A 17,434-nucleotide genomic window follows, 5' to 3' on the forward strand; every position below is an offset into this window, starting at 1 on the left:
CAGCATTTCGCAGCCTAAAATAAGATGTTTCGCTCTGTCGTCAGTCTCTTTTCCACAGAGTTTGCATACCATAACTTTACCAACAGGCATGATATATAGTTTCATTACTTCAGAGAGAGGCCATAACATGGATGGATATTTACGCCCAAGAAACCATATATTACTTGGTTTTAAGTCCAAATGAATGTTTCTGAAGTGAATTAAATCATCCCTTAGTTCCATATTTGCTCTCCAGGTAGTTTCTTCATGGTTTTGGATAATATCAGTAATATGTCGATTCCAGATGAGTTTTTCTTCAGTTTGCATACTTTCTGCATAGTCTAAAAGAACATTTCCCATAACATATTTCTTAGTTATTTTGTCAATATCAGGTATAAATCCCGTCTGTTTTAGCGGGTTGTTCAGATACTGACATAGGCGCATAATGAAAATCTTTTTCCAGATAAAAGTCCAATCGCCCTTACATAATCGGTTGAAAAGGAGCAATTTCATCCTATCTATGTATGCTTCCATTGACCAGAGTCCTAAGGTACTACTTGTTGCCTCCGTAGGCGAATATTTATCGAAAGCTTGCATACGTCGCGCTGCATATCTCTGGCATAACTCAAGTTCTTCTATATTTGAGTTTGTGATACCTGACCATAGTTCACATCCATATAGGACCGAGGGTAGAATAATTCTTTTCCAAATCTTCAGACTTGTTAGAGGGTTCATTCCTCCATCTCTGATACCAATAAAATATAAAGAGTTTAACAAGTGTTTGCCTTTATCACATACTTCTTTTATCGCGTCGTTTGGTTTTAAGTTGTATTTTAGAGGTATGCCGGCATACTTCTTACTTTTGACTGCCGGAATTGGAGATTTGTCGAGCATAAAAGAAGGTATACCAGTCGTTCTTTTGTTAGTAAACAAGATGGTGCAACTTTTATCTGCATTATATCTTAATCTCCACCTTTTCGCATAGTCGGAAATTGTATCTAGCAGCTGTTGCATTGAATGACGCGAGTTAGACATTACAGTTGTGTCATCTGCTAATAAGACACAAGGCAGGTGGAGATCAACAAGATTTAGACCTCGCAAAGTGTGATCTAATTCCGTGATCAAATCCTCTATCATTACAAGAAAGAACCAGGCAGACAAGATACGGCCCTGTCCTACACCCTGCATAATATCGAAGCGTTTGGACAGCTTGCCCGCATATAAAACAGAGCTTGTTACTCTCTCAAACGAATCTTTCATGATGCGCCAGGTCTTCCCTTTGATGCCAAGTCTGTACAACTTGTGGAATAACCCGTTATGCCAAACTGTGTTGAAGGCTTTAGCATTATCAAGAAATGTAGCATAGACAGGAGTATTTTTATCCAAATAGTAGCATATAGATTCTTTGATACAGAACGCTGCAGTGATACTACCGCAATTATTTCTAAAACCCTGTTGCAACGGATTTGGAAAAGAAATCTGTTTAGAAAATATAAGTAGTCTACTATATATAATTTGTTCTAGAACTTTCTGAAGCACTGGAATTATAGTTATATCGCGGTAATTATTCATATCTAATTTGTTCTTTCCCCCTCCTTTGAATATTGGTATAACCAAACCTTGTTTAAAGTGGCACGGGTACTTCTCGGCCTCGTACACTTTTGTGAATATAATTTCAAGTAATTGTACACTGCTTGGAGGGTCCGCAAACAGTAAATGCTCAGCAACAATACCGTCGTGGCCACATGCCTTATCTTTATTGAGAGAGCTAATTGCACTACTGATTTCGTCTCTAGTGGGGATTTTATCAACAAGTTCATCAAAGTGTGAATAGGTTTCTTTAGTTTGTTTTCTGACCTCTGCTAAGACCATCTGGTAATGATTTTCATCGTACAGATAAGTATTGTCAGGCAGTGATAAACTGGAGAAATGATTTGCCCATAACTCTCTAATAGAGTCGTGATCGCGTACAATTTTTCCGTTTGATTCGATTTCGTGAATGTAATCGCGTTTATTTCTTTTATTCCGTATAAACTTATAGAAAGTAGAAATATCGAGCTCTGCAGCCTTTTCAAGCTCACTAAATTGTTCTCTATCGTATATTTCTTTAGCTTTCAATAATTCTTTTGCAAACAATTTCTTCGCTTTCTTATAGTTCGCATATGATATATATTCCCAACCTCTTGGCCTACCATTAGAAATCCATACCCTGCGTTTCAGCCGCATTTCCGTGTGAAACTCTTTTACGTTTAATAGTTTCCAATAGGGGTTAGCGTATGGGCAAAACCTCTTTATGGGGAGAAACCTAGATGCTGCTTCATGTAAAATCTTTACTGTGTCTTGAATAATAATTTCAATATCGACATTCGTCGCTAATTCTGCTTTATGCATTTGCGCTAACAATTCGTTGCGTGTTGCTTCCTTATATCTATTCATTTGTTCTGCTGAGGCTTTCTTCCAATTTATGGAATGAATGATATGCTCGTCAGCCATTATTGTCTTATGTACTAAAGGTGTGACCAACTCTATTTTTACAGGAAGATGATCTGAAATGTTTAAAGGATGATCATCTATTATTTCTGCCTTAACCACTAAATCGAATTTACTTTTTTGCAATAGTATATGGTCTATCAAAGATTTTGATTTGCCATCGGTTGAGAAAAAAGTAAAATCTGGCCCTTCACAAATGGATTGACTATTAACAGATATTAGATGTCTATCGCTCAGAAACTTTTCCAGAATAGTGCCTCTAGCGTTTGATGTTAAACCATTTGCTTTGGAGCTAAACAGTGAACTTAGCTGACCATTGAAGTCTCCGGCAAGTATGGGAATGCCTTCTTTGCAGAAAATATCAAACTGATCCTTTAGTTCTTCTATTGTTTCGGAGTAACTTGCAATAGGAAAATTAGTTGATGGTAAAAGTGCCCCGAATATAAAATATTTAAGTCTATCATTACATTTTACCTCTATCCCTAAAACTCTGTCACTGCCAGCGCTCGACAAGGGATTAACGCGGAGTGATTTCCTATAAAGGATTGCTATTCCCCCGAACCCCGTATGCCTTAGCCTTTCTTCGAAGTTTACTGCTAGTCTTTTGTCAGAGCGTGCGAATGATTTAAAATCTGGATGTATATTATCTAGGAAATTGAGCTGCTCCGGAAGAAGCCAATGCTCAGTAAGTACAGCAACATCTACCTCATTTAGCAAAGAATGCAAGTAAGGTGACCCGTACATGACTCCTTTTACGTTCCACGTCAACAAACGAAATGTATGACTAGACATTAGTTGACTTAACGAAAAATAGATTTTCAACACAAGTATTGCAAAGACTTTATAGCAATTTACCATAATATATGTATTTTACTTACTACTCCTTTATTTATTTACGCCAGTACTGCTGGGTGTCCTTATCACCATAATCCTCATACCATTCTCTTGCCCATACAAAATTTGGCCAAAAACCTTCCTCTAAAACTTTCTCAAAGTCTAACTTATCTACCGTGATTAAAACAGTAAAAGTGTCCTTTCCTCCTTTTACTCGCCAATGCTTTAATATCTGAGAGTCAATTACTTCTACCCCTTTAATTTTAGCGTGTTTTTTAATACAGGTTCTCATCTCCTCTCTTGTTCTATCAACTGGTATTCTTGACATTAGAACTCGACGTTCATAAGAGTTCCTCATTCGTTTATGTGGTCTGTAGTTTCTGTTGGTTGTGATAACTTCAATCGGTTTGTTTACTTTATCAGTGTCCTTCAATGAGGTGCCCGGATTGTTTGCTAATGGTGACCTTCTCTCCCTATCGTTGTTCCTTGTGTGTACTCGGTCCGAGTATTTCTGATCTTGGAGATAATCACGTACATCGTTATCTTTAACTAATGTAGGTTCTTCGTTGGAGGTATTGAGTATGGTGGACAGTGTCGACGCCACTCTTTCCCTTGAGTCAGTTGACTTGGCCTTATATTCTGTTTGATCCGATAAATGCTTCCGCCGTTTGATATAATCAGAGTCCAGAGCATTTATCGCTTTAGCCCTCTTTTCCGTTTGTGTTTCATTTGAATGATTGCCCATACGCACTATATCGGCTAGTAATGTCTGAGTTTCTGCCTCACATTTTGAAGTTACATTTTCTTTAGCCTTGTTATATACTTTATCACCGAGCAATTGGTGTAGAAACAGCTGGTGAGCATTTATAGTTTCCAGCTGGTTATTCTTCTCCCTGAGTGACATTCTCAAGGCCAGGTTGTCTTGTGATAACTTCTTCTCTTCCTCTTTGCATCTTCCTAATTCTGATTGTAACCTAGTCGAGTTAACATCTCTACTGAGCAGTTCTTTACGTATCTTGTCAAGCTCAGTTTTCAATTCATTTCTAATGTCATCTTTCATTTGTTGAATACTGCTTTGTATAAAATGTTTTAGGTCTATTATCTTGTATAAGTTCTCTGTTGTTATTGAACTGTCATTTTTATCATTTGATAGTGAAGATACTGAATTGTGATCTGATAACGTTATCACCTGTTCTGGTTTTGGTTCAGATCGCTGAGACTGTTTGTTAGATCCTTTTCTTTTAGATGCTTGACTCACGCATGTACTATTATCAATCGTGCCCGTGCTCGGCTTCTGTCTCGACGCAAGGCTTTTCACTTCAGATAAGTTGTTATCTCCTGTTAAGAAATGGTATAGAATAAATATATCCTCAGCTAATCTCTCCTCTAGAGGAGCACTATCACATCTTACTGTTCTCTCAACTATACGCGTCACAGGGTAATTGACATTTTCCAATTTAGCCAGGTCGTGAAGTGATAGTCTTATATCTTTTAAACTCTGTACATCCAATTCCAAACACATCTTCTTTTTAAATTCATCTCTGTCCAGAGTTCCAAATTTCGAATCAATTTGAAGGTATATATTTTTTTCGGTCTGGGTTGCTATTAAGTCTTCTTCTAAACCGGACCTTTCATCACCACTGTAACGCTCATCTATTTCTAGGTTGTCATCCATGTTCAACGGTTTATAGTGAAGTCCGTATACAATTGATAAATAGGTTAATACCTGTTATATATCGCTCGCACTTGCATTAACGAATGTGAGCCCTCTTCTGCTAGGACAGATATGTAACAGTTGTATGTTCTGATACCTCTCGTGCATCACTTAACTGAAATTGTTCTCATTGTTCGAATGATGAATGATATTTGGTCTAACTCAGAACTTAGCTCAGAATTAACACATGGTAACGGTACCAAAGCTAACGCATCCGCTACCATAATATTTTGAATTCGTACATATGTGATTTGCTCACTATCTACTCACTATCTACTCACTAAAAAACTAAATATATAACACATATAAGGAAATAACTACTGGCACTAGGACTGAGTACACATTTACACTGGAATGAGTTAACGTGAGTTAACGTGAACAACAGTTCACAAAAGCATCTCACAAAATACATATAGTCTTTAACAACGATACTTGATGTATTTGACATTACCCACACATCATGTTTCCAACATCACAATCCGAATGCCCCATGATCATGATCCGAATGCCCCAATGTGAATTTAGATCTTATCTAGAATCTGACTGTAGATGGCAAATCTCTGACATGTATATGGCATATCGTCATATATAGTAATTATGAGCACTAAATCAGTACATGTACGAATCACAGATCGTGTACGAATTTCAATTCCTTTTTTCGCAATAACAATCACACACAACATAAAAGAGCACTTAAGTGTATATATATATACATACATCTATCAGTTTATCTATGCCATTTATAACGTCATATATTACACATGAAAACTAGAATACTATGCTTAGCTTTTCATACCTTTGCACATTGTTGACGACCAAGACAAATATGCATTTTTTTTTTTTTTTTTTTTTTTATAGCAGTTTATAGTGATGGCTAGCACTGGGGCATCATGCCGCAGACATGTGGCATGATGTCCCACCCAGTCACTTTATCCTGAGACCCGGCCGGGGATCGATCCCACGAACTCCCGCATCCGAGGCGTACGCTGTAATTACTAGGCCACCGGAGCTTTTAGGGATATTTGTTCATTGTCACGTAGTGAGTAGTAGCTAATGAGTTTTCAGTCCTTATGTCTGTATTTAAGTACGTGGAGTTGGACTATTTGGTCAGTCATATTTTGTATGTTCTTCTTGTAACATTATTCTTCAGATATATTTATTGTTGTGTTTAGATATTATTTGGAAGCAAACATTTGTTTGAATTATTCATTGGAGCCACAAAATGCTATGTGGGTTAAAATATTATTTTTGGCCTATTGTGAATTATTTCTAAAGAATTCTTGAAAATGCCATTGTGATATATCAGAACTGTTGGTAGACCAATGCATTTGAGGATGTAGATTTTATTCGGAACATTCTATTCCTTTGGACTTGAAGATAACATTTTGGGATGATTTTGGATGCAATTCATAATGCTGTAAGTCCCTCTTACATTTTCATTTTACAACTTTGTTAACTGAATTATTTGTTCAGTATTACAAACCGTTTTGGTTTTGCTTATGTTTGTTTTTTAGTGTATGACCATAGATTCGTAATACTATTGGGTAATTATGACTCATTCATTTCTCAGTTAACGAACTAATATGCAGCATTACTGGAAATGCAAATATGATGGCAGCAGTGGGGGACGCATTTACTGAATTTTGTTTTCATAACAAAAAACTCTTAATTCCAAAGACTTGTGCAATTAAATGATATTGACGTGAAATGTAAAGAAAAGCAATTTCGTTTGAACCGAGCTCTGGGCATCTATCTGCACCATAACTGCTAAACGTCATGTGATACAAATATGACCGCGCCCTTTAAATATGTAATGGAAAGGGCTACGCAGCAAAATCCGAGACTGACAAACTGACAGAATTTGGATGAGTAGTGCCCCAATCTCAGTCGCTAGAGCATCCGACATTTAATCTAAGGGTCATGGGTGAAAGTCCGAGGGTAGGTGGTTATGATTTAGCTTCCACTGATTTTCAATTGTTGTCAAAATGAATATAGATATACCTGCAAGTATTTCTCTCCTTTCCTAAGATGTCCCTAAATGAGAGCGTATCCACATGTCCATGCGAACGGGATAGAGTACCCAATTTAATCAACTCTAAGAGATGTTGATCATTCTGTCAGCATTTCTTCTTGATTCCAGTAAATCTAACGCATCCACTATATCATATGCAAATTGAATGCATTCATATTATGATACGAATATTATTAAAATATACGGACAGAAGCACAAAAGTCAACGCCAGTCTAAAAGCTCCACCTAACAGACAATATGTTTAAAGTAATGAGACACTACCACTGCAAGCTACTATCAGTTGTTTCGTGTTCTAAATTGTTTATTCAAACGTTGTAATGGAGACAAAACGAAGAATGCACCGTGAAGACGTATAAACACTTCTTGTTTCAATCAACAATAACTGCATGAGATATGCATGCAGGATGTGTTCACGGTTTTAATGGAGGTACGATCACCGCCTCTCGGACACCTGAATTCGGTGGTCACAACATCGCGGTATAGAATGCGATGATTGTATTGGTGAAAATACTAAGTCTTAAAATTAAATTGTTGCCGTCCAGTTTCGGATGCTCAATCTAAATGAATGAAAATATGGATTTTTTAAAAATGATTTATCAATTGCGAGTTTTGATAATAGTTCTCGATTTAAGTAAGCTAAAGAATGCAATGCATTGTTTGAGAATTAAATGCATTAATTTTACGATTCAAACAATAACATAATATATAATTCGCAATGTAACACAAATCTCAAAGGAATTTTAAAATCTGCGACTAAAAGTTAATATGTCTTAAAAAGAAGAGAAGAAAAGAGACTAGCACTGCAAGGTACTGTCAGTTCTTTCCTGTTCTGATGAGTTAGATGAAACTTTGCAACGTGGAGAAAATAAAGACTGCACCGTACATATGTGAAAGAAACCTATCTTAGATCAAGTCATGAAGGTTACAATAATGAGTTCACAGTTTTGTGGGAAGTATGATTACGGGCTATCGGACACTCGAAAGCAGTGGCCACAAGGATCGAACAATCCGGTGCGGTGATATTAATGGTCAAAACGCAAAAAAGAAGAATAAAAAACAATGACCAAAAAAAAAAGGAAAGAAAGAAAGATGTTAGTCGTAAAAATGAATTTTTGCTGACTTACAATTTTAGTTGCTAAATCAAAATGAAGAAATAATTCGGAAGAATTGTTTATCAGTATTTTGGAAATTCCCACAATTGATAATAATAATAATAATAATAATAATAATAATAATAATAATAATAATAATAAAAATAATAATAATAATAATATTAACAATAATAATAATAATAATAATAATAATAATAATTATGTGGACTTAGTACAGCGCCTAAGACGTTAAAGCGCTAAGAGCTCGAAAATATTAGATAACAAACAAAAATATACACCAGTACAAGGATAGGATAGAAAAATCCCAACACTATTGAATTACAAAACAAAACGCATGAATAGAAGTATATAGAATATGTAAATGAACTTACATATTTCATTCACTTTTTATCTGGATGGGTACATACAGGGTCACTACCATAATCAGTACCTTTCTGAGGGCTGTGTGGAAACCAGAAAGACATTGACAAGCTAATGAATTTGAAGAAGAGGATATCAAAATTCAACATAAAAATGATTATATGAGAGAAAAAAACGTTTCTGTGGGACATTTACCATCACACCTATTTGTAGCCAAATAGACGCGTGTACGAAGTGAAGTATAAATTTGTACTGGTATTAAAAATTGTACGCCCACCGTGGGACTCGAACTCACGACCCTCAGATTAAAAGTCTGATGCTCTACCGACTGAGCTAGGCGGGCTACTTGTTAATGCATGGTCGAATGTTGGCTCGGGTAGTTATGCGCAACATGGTTAATCGTTATCTCATCAACTTCACATAGCTAGCGTCTAGGATTGATTGGATCTTAGATGTTAGCCCCTTATGGAAACAATAATCCAGTTTATATGGCAATCAACCATTCACGGAGGAATTTAAATTTTGCTGCATAAGGAAATGCACAAATGTGTCATTAGCCGAGCAAGTTGCTAAAGTTAAGACTAGTCATTGTTTCTTTGTGTTAACAGTTATGATTTTACAGTCCGGACAACACAAACACTATCCTTCTGCTCTTCTCTTAAATCTTCGCATTCTTTCCTTAATTTCTCTCAGTTAATTACACATGTGAAAATCACCTATCTTGAAATTTTTTGTTTCCAGAGAAAGCAATGCTTACACACTACATAATCAATTAAATAGTACCTGTAAGTTGATAAACTTGCTTCCAATTAATTGTTCTCTATACATATTTGTGATTTTCTTCTATGGATCGGTACAGTAGAAAATACATAAATACGGAAGGTGTGTGTTAGATGTGGTGGTTTTATTTCTACGACATGGGAGATTTGTGTGTGTGTGTGTGTGTGTGTTTGTGTGTGCATGTGATTTGTATTTTTAAGGTAGCTTTTAAGAATTTGTCAGTCATATCGCTACGATGTCTGCAGTGTGGCAGTTTATAGTGATGGCTAGCACTGGGGCATCATGCCGCAGACATGTGGCATGATGCCCCACCCAGTCACTTTATCCTGAGACCCGGCCGACCAGTCCTAACACTAACCTCTTAATGCTGAGCTCCAAGCAAGGCAGCTGTTAGTACCATATTTGTAAGTCTTTGGTATGACTCGGCCGGGGATCGATCCCACGAACTCCCGCATCCGAGGCGTACGCTGTAATTACTAGGCCACCGGAGCTTTTAGTGATATTTGTTCATTGTCACGTAGTGAGTAGTAGCTAATGAGTTTTCAGTCCTTATGTCTGTATTTAAGTACGTGGAGTTGGTCTATTTGGTCAGTCATATTTTGTATGTTCTTCTTGTAACATTATTCTTCAGATATATTTATTGTTGTGTTTAGATATTATTTGGAAGCAAACATTTGTTTGAATTATTCATTGGAGCCACAAAATGCTATGTGGGTTAAAATATTATTTTTGGCCTATTGTGAATTATTTCTAAAGAATTCTTGAAAATGCCATTGTGATATATCAGAACTGTTGGTAGACCAATGCATTTGAGGATGTAGATTTTATTCGGAACATTCTATTCCTTTGGACTTGAAGATAACATTTTGGGATGATTTTGGATGCAATTCATAATGCTGTAAGTCCCTCTTACATTTTCATTTTACAACTTTGTTAACTGAATTATTTGTTCAGTATTACAAACCGTTTTGGTTTTGCTTATGTTTGTTTTTTAGTGTATGACCATAGATTCGTAATACTATTGGGTAATTATGACTCATTCATTTCTCAGTTAACGAACTAATATGCAGCATTACTGGAAATGCAAATATGATGGCAGCAGTGGGGGACGCATTTACTGAATTTTGTTTTCATAACAAAAAACTCTTAATTCCAAAGACTTGTGCAATTAAATGATATTGACGTGAAATGTAAAGAAAAGCAATTTCGTTTGAACCGAGCTCTGGGCATCTATCTGCACCATAACTGCTAAACGTCATGTGATACAAATATGACCGCGCCCTTTAAATATGTAATGGAAAGGGCTACGCAGCAAAATCCGAGACTGACAAACTGACAGAATTTGGATGAGTAGTGCCCCAATCTCAGTCGCTAGAGCATCCGACATTTAATCTAAGGGTCATGGGTGAAAGTCCGAGGGTAGGTGGTTATGATTTAGCTTCCACTGATTTTCAATTGTTGTCAAAATGAATATAGATATACCTGCAAGTATTTCTCTCCTTTCCTAAGATGTCCCTAAATGAGAGCGTATCCACATGTCCATGCGAACGGGATAGAGTACCCAATTTAATCAACTCTAAGAGATGTTGATCATTCTCTCAGCATTTCTTCTTGATTCCAGTAAATCTAACGCATCCACTATATCATATGCAAATTGAATGCATTCATATTATGATACGAATATTATTAAAATATACGGACAGAAGCACAAAAGTCAACGCCAGTCTAAAAGCTCCACCTAACAGACAATATGTTTAAAGTAATGAGACACTACCACTGCAAGCTACTATCAGTTGTTTCGTGTTCTAAATTGTTTATTCAAACGTTGTAATGGAGACAAAACGAAGAATGCACCGTGAAGACGTATAAACACTTCTCGTTTCAATCAACAATAACTGCATGAGATATGCATGCAGGATGTGTTCACGGTTTTAATGGAGGTACGATCACCGCCTCTCGGACACCTGAATTCGGTGGTCACAACATCGCGGTATAGAATGCGATGATTGTATTGGTGAAAATACTAAGTCTTAAAATTAAATTGTTGCCGTCCAGTTTCGGATGCTCAATCTAAATGAATGAAAATATGGATTTTTTAAAAATGATTTATCAATTGCGAGTTTTGATAATAGTTCTCGATTTAAGTAAGCTAAAGAATGCAATGCATTGTTTGAGAATTAAATGCATTAATTTTACGATTCAAACAATAACATAACATATAATTCGGAATGTAACACAAATCTCAAAGGAATTTTAAAATCTGCGACTAAAAGTTAATATGTCTTAAAAAGAAGAGAAGAAAAGAGACTAGCACTGCAAGGTACTGTCAGTTCTTTCCTGTTCTGATGAGTTAGATGAAACTTTGCAACGTGGAGAAAATAAAGACTGCACCGTACATATGTGAAAGAAACCTATCTTAGATCAAGTCATGAAGGTTACAATAATGAGTTCACAGTTTTGTGGGAAGTATGATTACGGGCTATCGGACACTCGAAAGCAGTGGCCACAAGGATCGCGCAATCCGGTGCGGTGATATTAATGGTCAAAACACAAAAAAGAAGAATAAAAAACAATGACCAAAAAAAAAAGGAAAGAAAGAAAGATGTTAGTCGTAAAAATGAATTTTTGCTGACTTACAATTTTAGTTGCTAAATCAAAATGAAGAAATAATTCGGAAGAATTGTTTATCAGTATTTTGGAAATTCCCACAATTGATAATAATAATAATAATAATAATAATAATAATAATAAAAATAATAATAATAATAATATTAACAATAATAATAATAATAATAATAATAATAATTATGTGGACTTAGTACAGCGCCTAAGACGTTAAAGCGCTAAGAGCTCGAAAATATTAGATAACAAACAAAAATATACACCAGTACAAGGATAGGATAGAAAAATCCCAACACTATTGAATTACAAAACAAAACGCATGAATAGAAGTATATAGAATATGTAAATGAACTTACATATTTCATTCACTTTTTATCTGGATGGGTACATACAGGGTCACTACCATAATCAGTACCTTTATGAGGGCTGTGTGGAAACCAGAAAGACATTGACAAGCTAATGAATTTGAAGAAGAGGATATCAAAATTCAACATAAAAATGATTATATGAGAGAAAAAAACGTTTCTGTGGGACATTTACCATCACACCTATTTGTAGCCAAATAGACGCGTGTACGAAGTGAAGTATAAATTTGTACTGGTATTAAAAATTGTACGCCCACCGTGGGACTCGAACTCACGACCCTCAGATTAAAAGTCTGATGCTCTACCGACTGAGCTAGGCGGGCTACTTGTTAATGCATGGTCGAATATTGGCTCGGGTAGTTATGCGCAACATGGTTAATCGTTATCTCATCAACTTCACATAGCTAGCGTCTAGGATTGATTGGATCTTAGATGTTAGCCCCTTATGGAAACAATAATCCAGTTTATATGGCAATCAACCATTCACGGAGGAATTTAAATTTTGCTGCATAAGGAAATGCACAAATGTGTCATTAGCCGAAGTTAAGACTAGTCATTGTTTCTTTGTGTTAACAGTTATGATTTTACAGTCCGGACAACACAAACACTATCCTTCTGCTCTTCTCTTAAATCTTCGCATTCTTTCCTTAATTTCTCTCAGTTAATTACACATGTGAAAATCACCTATCTTGAAATTTTTTGTTTCCAGAGAAAGCAATGCTTACACACTACATAATCAATTAAATAGTACCTGTAAGTTGATAAACTTGCTTCCAATTAATTGTTCTCTATACATATTTGTGATTTTCTTCTATGGATCGGTACAGTAGAAAATACATAAATACGGAAGGTGTGTGTTAGATGTGGTGGTTTTATTTCTACGACATGGGAGATTTGTGTGTGTGTGTGTGTGTGTGTTTGTGTGTGCATGTGATTTGTATTTTTAAGGTAGCTTTTAAGAATTTGTCAGTCATATCGCTACGATGTCTGCAGTGTGGCAGTTTATAGTGATGGCTAGCACTGGGGCATCATGCCGCAGACATGTGGCATGATGCCCCACCCAGTCACTTTATCCTGAGACCCGGCCGACCAGTCCTAACACTAACCTCTTAATGCTGAGCTCCAAGCAAGGCAGCTGTTAGTACCATATTTGTAAGTCTTTGGTATGACTCGGCCGGGGATCGATCCCACGAACTCCCGCATCCGAGGCGTACGCTGTAATTACTAGGCCACCGGAGCTTTTAGTGATATTTGTTCATTGTCACGTAGTGAGTAGTAGCTAATGAGTTTTCAGTCCTTATGTCTGTATTTAAGTACGTGGAGTTGGTCTATTTGGTCAGTCATATTTTGTATGTTCTTCTTGTAACATTATTCTTCAGATATATTTATTGTTGTGTTTAGATATTATTTGGAAGCAAACATTTGTTTGAATTATTCATTGGAGCCACAAAATGCTATGTGGGTTAAAATATTATTTTTGGCCTATTGTGAATTATTTCTAAAGAATTCTTGAAAATGCCATTGTGATATATCAGAACTGTTGGTAGACCAATGCATTTGAGGATGTAGATTTTATTCGGAACATTCTATTCCTTTGGACTTGAAGATAACATTTTGGGATGATTTTGGATGCAATTCATAATGCTGTAAGTCCCTCTTACATTTTCATTTTACAACTTTGTTAACTGAATTATTTGTTCAGTATTACAAACCGTTTTGGTTTTGCTTATGTTTGTTTTTTAGTGTATGACCATAGATTCGTAATACTATTGGGTAATTATGACTCATTCATTTCTCAGTTAACGAACTAATATGCAGCATTACTGGAAATGCAAATATGATGGCAGCAGTGGGGGACGCATTTACTGAATTTTGTTTTCATAACAAAAAACTCTTAATTCCAAAGACTTGTGCAATTAAATGATATTGACGTGAAATGTAAAGAAAAGCAATTTCGTTTGAACCGAGCTCTGGGCATCTATCTGCACCATAACTGCTAAACGTCATGTGATACAAATATGACCGCGCCCTTTAAATATGTAATGGAAAGGGCTACGCAGCAAAATCCGAGACTGACAAACTGACAGAATTTGGATGAGTAGTGCCCCAATCTCAGTCGCTAGAGCATCCGACATTTAATCTAAGGGTCATGGGTGAAAGTCCGAGGGTAGGTGGTTATGATTTAGCTTCCACTGATTTTCAATTGTTGTCAAAATGAATATAGATATACCTGCAAGTATTTCTCTCCTTTCCTAAGATGTCCCTAAATGAGAGCGTATCCACATGTCCATGCGAACGGGATAGAGTACCCAATTTAATCAACTCTAAGAGATGTTGATCATTCTCTCAGCATTTCTTCTTGATTCCAGTAAATCTAACGCATCCACTATATCATATGCAAATTGAATGCATTCATATTATGATACGAATATTATTAAAATATACGGACAGAAGCACAAAAGTCAACGCCAGTCTAAAAGCTCCACCTAACAGACAATATGTTTAAAGTAATGAGACACTACCACTGCAAGCTACTATCAGTTGTTTCGTGTTCTAAATTGTTTATTCAAACGTTGTAATGGAGACAAAACGAAGAATGCACCGTGAAGACGTATAAACACTTCTCGTTTCAATCAACAATAACTGCATGAGATATGCATGCAGGATGTGTTCACGGTTTTAATGGAGGTACGATCACCGCCTCTCGGACACCTGAATTCGGTGGTCACAACATCGCGGTATAGAATGCGATGATTGTATTGGTGAAAATACTAAGTCTTAAAATTAAATTGTTGCCGTCCAGTTTCGGATGCTCAATCTAAATGAATGAAAATATGGATTTTTTAAAAATGATTTATCAATTGCGAGTTTTGATAATAGTTCTCGATTTAAGTAAGCTAAAGAATGCAATGCATTGTTTGAGAATTAAATGCATTAATTTTACGATTCAAACAATAACATAACATATAATTCGGAATGTAACACAAATCTCAAAGGAATTTTAAAATCTGCGACTAAAAGTTAATATGTCTTAAAAAGAAGAGAAGAAAAGAGACTAGCACTGCAAGGTACTGTCAGTTCTTTCCTGTTCTGATGAGTTAGATGAAACTTTGCAACGTGGAGAAAATAAAGACTGCACCGTACATATGTGAAAGAAACCTATCTTAGATCAAGTCATGAAGGTTACAATAATGAGTTCACAGTTTTGTGGGAAGTATGATTACGGGCTATCGGACACTCGAAAGCAGTGGCCACAAGGATCGCGCAATCCGGTGCGGTGATATTAATGGTCAAAACACAAAAAAGAAGAATAAAAAACAATGACCAAAAAAAAAAGGAAAGAAAGAAAGATGTTAGTCGTAAAAATGAATTTTTGCTGACTTACAATTTTAGTTGCTAAATCAAAATGAAGAAATAATTCGGAAGAATTGTTTATCAGTATTTTGGAAATTCCCACAATTGATAATAATAATAATAATAATAATAATAATAATAATAAAAATAATAATAATAATAATATTAACAATAATAATAATAATAATAATAATAATAATTATGTGGACTTAGTACAGCGCCTAAGACGTTAAAGCGCTAAGAGCTCGAAAATATTAGATAACAAACAAAAATATACACCAGTACAAGGATAGGATAGAAAAATCCCAACACTATTGAATTACAAAACAAAACGCATGAATAGAAGTATATAGAATATGTAAATGAACTTACATATTTCATTCACTTTTTATCTGGATGGGTACATACAGGGTCACTACCATAATCAGTACCTTTATGAGGGCTGTGTGGAAACCAGAAAGACATTGACAAGCTAATGAATTTGAAGAAGAGGATATCAAAATTCAACATAAAAATGATTATATGAGAGAAAAAAACGTTTCTGTGGGACATTTACCATCACACCTATTTGTAGCCAAATAGACGCGTGTACGAAGTGAAGTATAAATTTGTACTGGTATTAAAAATTGTACGCCCACCGTGGGACTCGAACTCACGACCCTCAGATTAAAAGTCTGATGCTCTACCGACTGAGCTAGGCGGGCTACTTGTTAATGCATGGTCGAATATTGGCTCGGGTAGTTATGCGCAACATGGTTAATCGTTATCTCATCAACTTCACATAGCTAGCGTCTAGGATTGATTGGATCTTAGATGTTAGCCCCTTATGGAAACAATAATCCAGTTTATATGGCAATCAACCATTCACGGAGGAATTTAAATTTTGCTGCATAAGGAAATGCACAAATGTGTCATTAGCCGAAGTTAAGACTAGTCATTGTTTCTTTGTGTTAACAGTTATGATTTTACAGTCCGGACAACACAAACACTATCCTTCTGCTCTTCTCTTAAATCTTCGCATTCTTTCCTTAATTTCTCTCAGTTAATTACACATGTGAAAATCACCTATCTTGAAATTTTTTGTTTCCAGAGAAAGCAATGCTTACACACTACATAATCAATTAAATAGTACCTGTAAGTTGATAAACTTGCTTCCAATTAATTGTTCTCTATACATATTTGTGATTTTCTTCTATGGATCGGTACAGGAGAAAATACATAAATACGGAAGGTGTGTGTTAGATGTGGTGGTTTTATTTCTACGACATGGGAGATTTGTGTGTGTGTGTGTGTGTGTTTGTGTGTGCATGTGATTTGTATTTTTAAGGTAGCTTTTAAGAATTTGTCAGTCATATCGCTACGATGTCTGCAGTGTGGCAGTTTATAGTGATGGCTAGCACTGGGGCATCATGCCGCAGACATGTGGCATGATGCCCCACCCAGTCACTTTATCCTGAGACCCGGCCGACCAGTCCTAACACTAACCTCTTAATGCTGAGCTCCAAGCAAGGCAGCTGTTAGTACCATATTTGTAAGTCTTTGGTATGACTCGGCCGGGGATCGATCCCACGAACTCCCGCATCCGAGGCGTACGCTGTAATTACTAGGCCACCGGAGCTTTTAGGGATATTTGTTCATTGTCACGTAGTGAGTAGTAGCTAATGAGTTTTCAGTCCTTATGTCTGTATTTAAGTACGTGGAGTTGGACTATTTGGTCAGTCATATTTTGTATGTTCTTCTTGTAACATTATTCTTCAGATATATTTATTGTTGTGTTTAGATATTATTTGGA

At 36.0% G+C, this 17,434-nt stretch overlaps 3 non-coding genes across 3 annotated transcripts; all 3 read right to left on the minus strand.

Moving 5' to 3' along the window:
* Positions 1-8,791: 8,791 nt before the first annotated feature.
* Positions 8,792-8,864, minus strand: Trnak-uuu (transfer RNA lysine (anticodon UUU)). Its single transcript has one exon. It is a non-coding gene; the product is annotated as a tRNA-Lys (tRNA).
* Positions 8,865-12,538: 3,674 nt separating this feature from the next.
* Positions 12,539-12,611, minus strand: Trnak-uuu (transfer RNA lysine (anticodon UUU)). Its single transcript has one exon. It is a non-coding gene; the product is annotated as a tRNA-Lys (tRNA).
* Positions 12,612-16,273: 3,662 nt separating this feature from the next.
* On the minus strand, positions 16,274-16,346 carry Trnak-uuu (transfer RNA lysine (anticodon UUU)). Its single transcript has one exon. It is a non-coding gene; the product is annotated as a tRNA-Lys (tRNA).
* Positions 16,347-17,434: the final 1,088 nt, after the last annotated feature.

This window comes from Sinohyriopsis cumingii, unplaced genomic scaffold (genome assembly GCF_028554795.1).
Source record: "Sinohyriopsis cumingii isolate HCF-2022 unplaced genomic scaffold, ASM2855479v2 utg001656l, whole genome shotgun sequence".
NCBI classification, from domain to species: domain Eukaryota; kingdom Metazoa; phylum Mollusca; class Bivalvia; order Unionida; family Unionidae; genus Sinohyriopsis; species Sinohyriopsis cumingii.